The 8,921-nt window shown below is 43.2% G+C and overlaps 1 pseudogene across 1 annotated transcript; it reads right to left on the bottom strand.

Moving 5' to 3' along the window:
* Nucleotides 1-4,079: 4,079 nt before the first annotated feature.
* On the bottom strand, nt 4,080-5,744 carry LOC308241181 (5-azacytidine-induced protein 2-like; annotated as a pseudogene). The gene is made up of 3 exons: nt 5,680-5,744; nt 5,296-5,389; nt 4,080-5,131 (listed from the first exon to the last, which is right to left on the bottom strand). The product of its transcript is annotated as a 5-azacytidine-induced protein 2-like (transcript).
* Nucleotides 5,745-8,921: the final 3,177 nt, after the last annotated feature.

The following is an 8,921-nucleotide window of genomic DNA, read 5'->3' as shown; positions in this document are numbered from 1 at the left end:
TATAAATTGAGTGCAAAGACTGCTACTAATAGGATTTATGATATTAACTAGTGGCCTGATGCATGCAATGAAATTGGTTCACGGCTGGCAGGGGGGGGGGGGTGTCCTTCAGGCAGGCCTGCACCCTCTCCAATCTGGGACCCCTCAAAGTATGTCCTACTGCCGGTTTACAGGGATCGGGCCTAAACCAACAGTGGGACATCCCTCTCTAAATCCGGGACTGCTGGCTCCTAACGGCTAACCTGCCTGCCTGCCTGCCCGATTGCCCCTAACCACTCTGCCTGCCAGCCTGCTTGCCCCCAACTGTCCCCCACTGCTGGCCTGCTTGCCCCCAAATGCCCCCCCCCCGCCAGCCTGATCACCCCCAACTGCCCCCCCCATTCCAGTGTGCTTGCCCCAAACTGCCCGCCTTGCTGGCCTGCTCACCCCCACCTTCCCTCCCCACTGGCCTGCTAGCCCCCAACTGCACCCCTGCTGGCCTGCTCACTCCAAACTGCCCCCCCACGCTGTTCTGATCACCTCCAACTGACCTCCACTGATGGCCTGCTACTGGCCCCCCTGCTGGTCTGCTTACCCCCAACGGTCCTGACCCTCATCAGCCTGATTACCCACAACTGCCTTCCCATCCTGGCCTGATCACCCACAACTGCCTTCCCATCCTGGCCTGATCACCCACAACTGCCTTCCCATCCTGGCCTGATCACCCACAACTGCCTTCCCATCCTGGCCTGATCATCCACAACTGACATCCCCTCTTGGCCTCTAACAGCCTGTACATCAGCCCCGCCATGCTGGCTTTGGCCAGAAGAACATCTGGAAGGTCTCCAAGTCTAAGTAGCATATTACCCTTCTATTAGTATAGATAGAGGCCTGGTGCATGGGTGGGTGCTGGTTGGTTTGCCCAGAAGTGTGTCCTGGGTCAGGGGGGGTTCCCTTGGGGTGTGGGGCAGCCTGGGAAAGGGGCCTGTGGTCATTTGCAGGCCGGCTATGCCCCCATGTGGTGAGGGTCCCCGCTGGGGGAGTGTGGCCAGTCTGGCTGAGGGGCTGAGGGCTGTTTTCAAGCTGGCCACACACCCTTTGGGGTGTGTGAGGGTCCCTGCTGGGGTGCCTGGCCAGCCTGGGTGAGGGGCTGATGGCTGTTTGAGGGTAGGCCAAGCCCCCCAGCGGGGACCCTCACCTCATGGGGTATGGCCAGCCTGGGTAAGGGGTTTTTTATTTCTTTTTTTTTTTTTTTTTCTTCAGTGCCTCCTTGAGTGGAGGCTAGGGTCAGCTAGAAGCAGGTATCTGGGATTTATTTATCTTTTATAATTTAAACTTTGTAGCCTTTAGTGGTGGCCAGGGCAGGCTATGGCGGGCGGGAATCTTGGCTTCCTCCATCGCTGGGGGCAACCCAAGCTTCCTGCTCACTCCAGCTCCGTGGCTGCCGCCATCTTTGTTGGGTTAATTTGTACACTTGCTCCTGATTGGCTGTTGGGCATAGTGGAGGTATGGTCAATTTGCATATTTGTCTTTTATTAGTGTAGATTTCTATTACTATATTTTTACTCATTGCTTTAAAATTTATAATTGAGTTAGAATGCTATTATTTTGTGTCTCATGTCAAAACATTATTGAGCTACATGACAGTTTTACATATTCATTTTCTCTGAGTTATAGTTAAAAATTTGTGTATTTTTCCTGAATATGAGGAAGGAGCTGGAACAGAACCTTAGGCTCAGGGAGAAGCCTTAGAGCCCACTTTGGGCCTACAGCTAATTGGTTTTGTGATCTCAGGCAACCTGTAATCTCTCTGAGCCTTTGTTGCCTCTTAGGTCAAATTAGGAAGTTGGGCTAAGTCAGTGATTTTCATTGGTTATGCTTATATGCCTGCAGACAAGTCCTCCACTGTCCAAAAGAGAGGCAGGAACCAGAAAGTAAATGACACTCTGAGTAACCAAAAGAGCTGCCACAAAATAAGAACATTAAATATTGTGCAATTTATTCAGGGAACATTAAAGCCTTCAAGCAGAATTGTGTATTCGGAGCCAAAGTTTCAAAGTTTGCTTATCTGGTTTCTCAATTACTAACATATTAGAAATGGCAGTTAAGGGGAGGAAGAAAGACTGGCTGCTAATGACAGACAAACTGACATTAGCAAGAAATACAAGAAAGAAACAGAGCATGCAGGAAGATATACCAATTCCAAATCCTAGCAGTTTGTTCATCTTTACCTTCACTATGTTTTGTGTAAGAAAGCAGAAATCCATGGAACTTTCCATTAAATATGACATATATATGCTTGATAAAAAATTTAAAAGATAAATCAGTGATTTTCATACTTTAAATATTTGTTTCAGATTAGAACTTTTATTATAAATTTTGCAGGAAAATGTTTTATATAATAAGACGAATCAAGCTGCCTCACTGAAGGGGGTGGAGACTCTGAAGCTCTCAATCCTGCAGGTGTCCCCAGGGGAAACAGATCCCTATGGGACAGAGTTTGGGAACTACCAGTTCTGAGAAAAATCCTTCTAATGGCAAATCCTTTGACTTGAAAGTTGCTGGTACATTGTTTTCACGTGTGTACTTTTCTCACCTTTCTATATTGTTGAAAATGACACAATATAAAAAAAATGACAGATATGTTCTCCTTATTATCATTGGAACTTCAAGCTCCTCCCATCATCTGGACACAGTCCTCACCTAGAAATAAGCATAAACATCACAGACGTAAATATTTAGGAAAGGAGCTTTTGGGGGAAAAGATAATAATGTTCCATCGGTAGTTTCTTAATTCAAGTTGTGTAAAAATGTGATTCACATAATACCTATTTTATTAATGGTAACATAAAATTGATTCAGTAAAGGCCTTGGTCTTTATCTGATATCGAGCTATTTATTTTACAAAGTCTGTCTAGTAATGTTGCCACATTATCCATTTAATAAGTCCTGTCTATCATGCTATTGTCATAAAAGTGTTAATAGAATCAGCCTCCAAAAATACTGGGGAACGTGTTAGTCATCAAATTTGTCCTCACGCCTGAAATTTGTAAAGGCATTGGGTATCACATTATAATGATCACCACAGTGTTTAATGTTCAGTATACTATGTTAAACCCCATTTCAGGCATTGAGTGAAAGGATACCTTTTTAAAGATAAGTTTTATTAAGAACACTCTAGATCAGGACACTTATAATTTGAAGTACTCCCACACATTTCATCATTAAGTAGACTATAATAATTGTTTGTTTCCAAACTTAGCTCTAATTTCTAGTAAGAGAACAAGGTTATTACAATTACAGAATTATATGTGGATTTTTGTTATTGTTATTAGTCCTCACCTGAGGATATTTTTTTACATTGCTTTGCAGAGAGAGTGGAAGGGAGGGAGGAGGGGGAGAGAGAGAGGGAAACATCTATGTGAGAGAGAAATATCGACTGGTTACCTCCCACATGCAACCCAACTGGGGGCAGGGAGCAAACCCGCAACTCAGGTACGTGCCCCAGAGCAGGAATCAAACCTGCAACCCTTAGGTCCACAGGCTGACGCTCTAACCACTGAGAAAAACCGGCTAGGGCTATATGTAGAGTTTTTTATTCCCCCAATCAAAGATCTTCTGAAACCTTTGTGGTCCATATGAATAAAGAAATGTCTCAGTCGTAATACAGACAGTAACATAGTTTCACTTATTTTTTGCCAGTAGAATTTTCACATGACCTTATGACAGTACCACTTTTGTCATTTTAGATTGAAAAATTAATAGCATAGAACATGTCTTAAACTTTTAATTTTCTAAAAGTATAAGAATAGAAAGCTCATTTTGTTATTTATTATTTTTTTGTCTTTTTGAAGCACCTCAAGTTTATTAATTTATTAGTAATGTATACCTGATTCTTAGGCAGAATGTGAAGAGGAAGGGTTGCTCTCTCATACTGGAAAATGAACTACATAATACGTTACAGTATGTGCAAATGTGTACATTGACGAATTTTGCAAAAGTTTAATCAACACCCGCTTTCAGTTTATTAAAGAATTTCTCAAGTGTACCCTTGGGGGAGGTACAGAAACCTCACGACCAAGTCCCAGATCTCTTCAGAATTAATTCTTATAAAGGCAGTTTTGATTACGTTGATCCAAGTTATGCAGTGGTGGCAGGATGGGTAAAGGCAAAGTTTTATTTTTAGTTTCCCGATGTGCTGTCTCACTTGATTTAGGAGGGCTTGGGAGTCCCCAAGAATGATCTTCCAGAGAATTCCCGCCATGTGAGTAATTTTCCTGACAGTTTGTGCAGTCATGAGGAATGGGTCTGTCATTATCTGTCCATGATGGGAGAATTGCTTTCTCTGATAAAACCTTCCCATCTCCCGGTAAAGGGGAAGATGTGGGATGACAAAGGGTTTTGGCATTTGGAGAGAGAGGGGGGTGTCTTTTGTATGTTGCAGGGAAATTCGTCAAGTGCAGTTTTGTGCTGTCTTTGCCAAGGTCGTACGGGAATCTTACAGGGGCACAGGCTTTCTTGATTGCAGTTGGGGTTTTCAGTTCAACTTGTACTTGAGTCACCAGATGCAAATTAGACATTTCTCTCTTCAGCTCCCAGTATCCATTTTGCATTTCATCACTTGAACTGCTTCCTCTTTGGAGAGCTCTGCTCTGCAGATTGTCTTCCTGAGATGGATGTGTTTGTTTGGCTTTTTGTAGCTCTATTCTGAGAGTGTTACATTCTTTCTTCATTGGTTCTAGCCATGGATTTTCAGGTCACAACCCAACTTTTCCACCTCCCCTTTTGATTAAGTGGATTTACATCCCTCATCACCTGTTGTGTCTCCACCTCTGTTCTTAGCAAAGGAGTTTGACTGCTGCTGTTTACTCAATACTTTCAAAGATTCAGGTTGTCTTTGTTCATTTTATCCAATTTGCTCTTTAAATTATCCCTATCAATGCAAACCTCTTGATGTGCATGATAGGCCTTATTTACTTGTTCTCTGCCCACAGAACTTTTTTCTTCATCTAAGAGAGCGCCTGTAAGTTTTTCTTCCAAAAATCTTACTCATTTCTTTAGGAAAGAGTTTTTCTCTGAATCCTTAAGTCGTTTTTTGATGTCTTCATCAAAAAACAGTGACAAGGGCAAAATGTGAAGCAACAGACTCGTCCTATATAATAAAGAGCTAATATACAAATGGTCATCACATCCTCACGCCCTCATGCTGTCATGCAGTAAAGGCTCAGACACTCAACACTGGGGAGAGCGGAGAGGAGACCAGCCAGCCTTTAGCCCCGGAGAGGGACAAGCCGCCTGCGCCATGGTCCCAAGCACCTGCGGCTGTGGCCCGGGCAAAGCCGCCCGCCCAGGGTCCCCTGTGGGTGTGGCCAGCCTGGGCAAAGCTGGCCTGGGTCCTGCGTGCCCACAGCTGGACAGAGGGAGGGAATTCTGTGTCCCAGGTGCCAGTGACCAGCCGCAGGAGGGAATCCTGTGTCCCAGGTGCGGGGCGAGGCAGAGGCGGTTAGGGGCAATCAGGCAGGCAGGCAGGTGAGTGGTTAGGAGCCAGGGGTCCTGGATTGTGAGAGGCATTCGGACATCCCTTAAGGGATCTCAGATTGGAGAGGGTGCCGGCCGGGCTGAGGGATCCCCCTCTCTCCCCCACTATGCACGAATTCCATGCACTGGGCCTCTAGTCTGAATATATTGAGACCAGATCACTTATCTCTTTTTTGGGCTTTTTCATGATTTAGAATGCAGACCCCATCTTCTACCAGTATATCCATGACAGCTGGAGTCAGGCTGCATTTGGATCCCCAGCATTGCGAACAGGGTCATCAGGGGTCACCACGGGCTCCGGTTTCCTCGAAGATACCCCATCTTTCCCTGCGAAGGCCGCTGCTCCAGGTACACCTAAGAAGGGTTCCCATTTCTTTGGCCTGGGCTGTGCCAGGACAGACCAGTGGGCTGGGTCCTGGGGATCAGGAAGGAGTGGCAAGAGGGGCAGAAGAAGCTGAAGCGCCACCAGGAGCAGACCACTTACCCAGCCACACGCCCACGAGGCGCAGAACCCAGTGTGGCCCCTCAGCGCCTCCGTGGACTGCACCCCCCTCCACAGCAGGGAAACACAACTTAGGGGGCTAGAGGCTAGCAGCAGTTGGCCTGAAGGGGGCTGGAAAGCTCATTTTAAAGAAAACCCAACTTAAGTAAAAAAAAAAAAAAAAACAAAACTAAATTTTTATAAATAGCAGTTTTTCTTGGAATCACAAAGTAATACATTCAGTGTGAAATATGACTTGACTTGTTTAAACTTCTTTAAACCAATGGTATCAAATATTACTTTTCTGAAGTTATGGTTATTCAATGGACCTATAATAATTGCATTTTTATTTGATTAATCTAAATAGCATTATATATGCCTGTTCTCTATTATCTAAAATTAAAATGAGTCTGAATTAATTTTATTTATGTAATTACTTTTCTATTTGTGCAATCCCCAAAGCTCCAGTCTCTAAAAGTAGTATTTAAAGGACACATTTCATAAGCTATACTGTATATCATTCCTCTAATAATGTCTTACTTAACTTAATTACTAAAAATAATATTTGATCTATTCAGATGTGGCAGGATTATGGAGAAACCCTAACTAGAGAAATGAAAGAAGGTATGTTGCCAAAATTTATTAATAATTTTAGATATCATTGATTTTTTCAACAAACTGAGAATAGGAAATGGTATCTGTTTCCATGTTTGGATAAAAATATACTGCATTAAATATTTTCTTATCCATGTGAATGAAAAATGTGAAATATTAACAGTCATAAGGAAGAATATACTTATTACACATGTAATCATCATGTTCTACAGCTCTTTAAAGATCTCAGAAGTCCATGCATCTCTCTTCATTTCTGGCTATTCTCTTCCTTCCCTCTGCCATGGACTGTCAACATGCACACTGAAACTATGGTCAAAAACTGGCTTCATCCACTTCTCATGTTTCTGTTAGTGATATAAGGCCAAATAACCAGACTCGTCTAGGAATACTGAGTCAGGCAGTTACAGTTCATATAACTGTCAACTGAGGGGCAATATTCAAAACCCCAGTCATTGACTTTGGCATTCTTTTACCTTGCACCCTCATGAAAAACTCCAAATTCATTTGCATGGAGTAAAAACACTGAAATCCACTTAGTTCTTGCCAAATAATGCAGCCTTATATTTGCTACTCTGTCCCTTTGCTCTAGCAGCTAGCTAAACTAGACTATTTCTAGTTCCACAGATGCTCTCCCTCATTTCTAGTCCTGACATCTGCTTCATTTCTCTTTCTGGCATACTTTTCTCTCTTCCATCGGGGATGAACTTACATATCACCTCCACCAAAAAGCCAACAACATTGACACAAAACTTGGATGTCTCCTCTGTGTGCTCCAATAGTGCCTTGTGTTACATTGGTTGGTGATATCTATCACTCTGAGTGGAAATTGCCTGTTTGTTTGTTGTATTTTTTCAGTTTATCGTAAACTAGAGGCCCGATGCATGAAATTCGTGCAAAGGTAGGGTCCCTAGGCCTGGCTGGCAATTAGGGCCAATCGGGGCCTTCCAAGACCTGGATGGGCCTTCCTTCATTCCATGCTGCCCCCTGGTGGTCAGCGCATGTCATAGCGAGTGATCTAAATCCCTGTCTCCTGGTCAAAAGCCTGCATATTAGCCGTTTATATATATAAATGATTGTTCAGGGGCGGGCTGTGTCATCTTCATCTTGTAACTCCAGTGCTTGTCATACTACCTTAGTGCATGGTGTTGAATGAATGAATGAAGGACAGGAAACCCAGAAGCTCTGATACTTAGCCATGATACCAATTAATACAGTGTGCAACCACTGAATTACTAATTATGCTTCATGGTATTCTTGCGCTGTGTATTGTATCCAGATATAGATGCCTTTATTCTTCTTAACACTCATACTGAGTTGTAGTTTAAAGAATATAATTCTTTTTCTTTCCAGGTGCTGCTAAATTTGAAGCTGAATCCTATAGAGTTTTTCCTGTAGGATCTGTAGGATCAATCAGTCAGTCAAGTTCATGTCAAGATCTACTTTTGAAAACACAAGAATATAAAGAGATTTTGCTGAAAATCACATGATCTGAAATGCTGGAAGCCAATTCCAGCACGTCAGCAGAGCTGAATCATCTGGGATGGCTGAAAGGCATTTCCCCAAACCTGAAAAGGATGATTGCTTGCTTCCAGACAGCTCAAGACATCTTAATTTACATGTTATTGCTCCTCCTGGCCAAACACCTGAACAGCCAGAGGTAACTCCACCAATCTGACAATGGATTTGTGCACAAAGCCTGGCCTCTGATGTGTATATCTCCACCTTGCCTTAGGACAAATTGTGGTCATAAAAAGCCAGGGGTCCTGAGACAAGGAGAACTTAGTTCCTTTAGCTAAGTCTTCTCTGACTCTGTATAATGCCTTTCAAAATTATGTTTCATCTCTGGTCTCTTATTTAATTTACACTCAGCCCCTTCTCCAGATTGCTGACCCCTTCTAGATGCCGGATCAAGACGATCAGCATTACTGAAACATAAGTAGTAAAAAATTATTTACTGGACTGTTTACATATCACTTTGTTTTCCATAAGACACATGACATGAACGTTTGATTAAAGATAAAATTTTGATCATATGTTTGATGAAAATTTATATAGTATTTTAAACTGGGGTATTTTGGGGGAATCTAACTAAGTTTTAAGCACATTTTGTAAGTGAAAGCCAGCACTATTGAATTATACAACCTCAAATTGCCCAAATACCAACTGTTTAAACAACATACAAACAAACAACTTGTCATTCACATTTTAACTAGAGGCCCGGTGAATGAAAATTCATACACTGGAGGGGGGAGTCCCTCAGCCCGGCCTGCCCCCTCTTCACAGTCCGGGAGCCCTCAGTGGCAGGAGG

Source organism: Plecotus auritus (genome assembly GCF_963455305.1).
Source record: "Plecotus auritus genome assembly, chromosome: 1".
Lineage (NCBI taxonomy): Eukaryota > Metazoa > Chordata > Mammalia > Chiroptera > Vespertilionidae > Plecotus > Plecotus auritus.
Note: the sequence above shows the minus strand (reverse complement) of the source record. Positions and strands in the feature narration are given on the sequence as shown.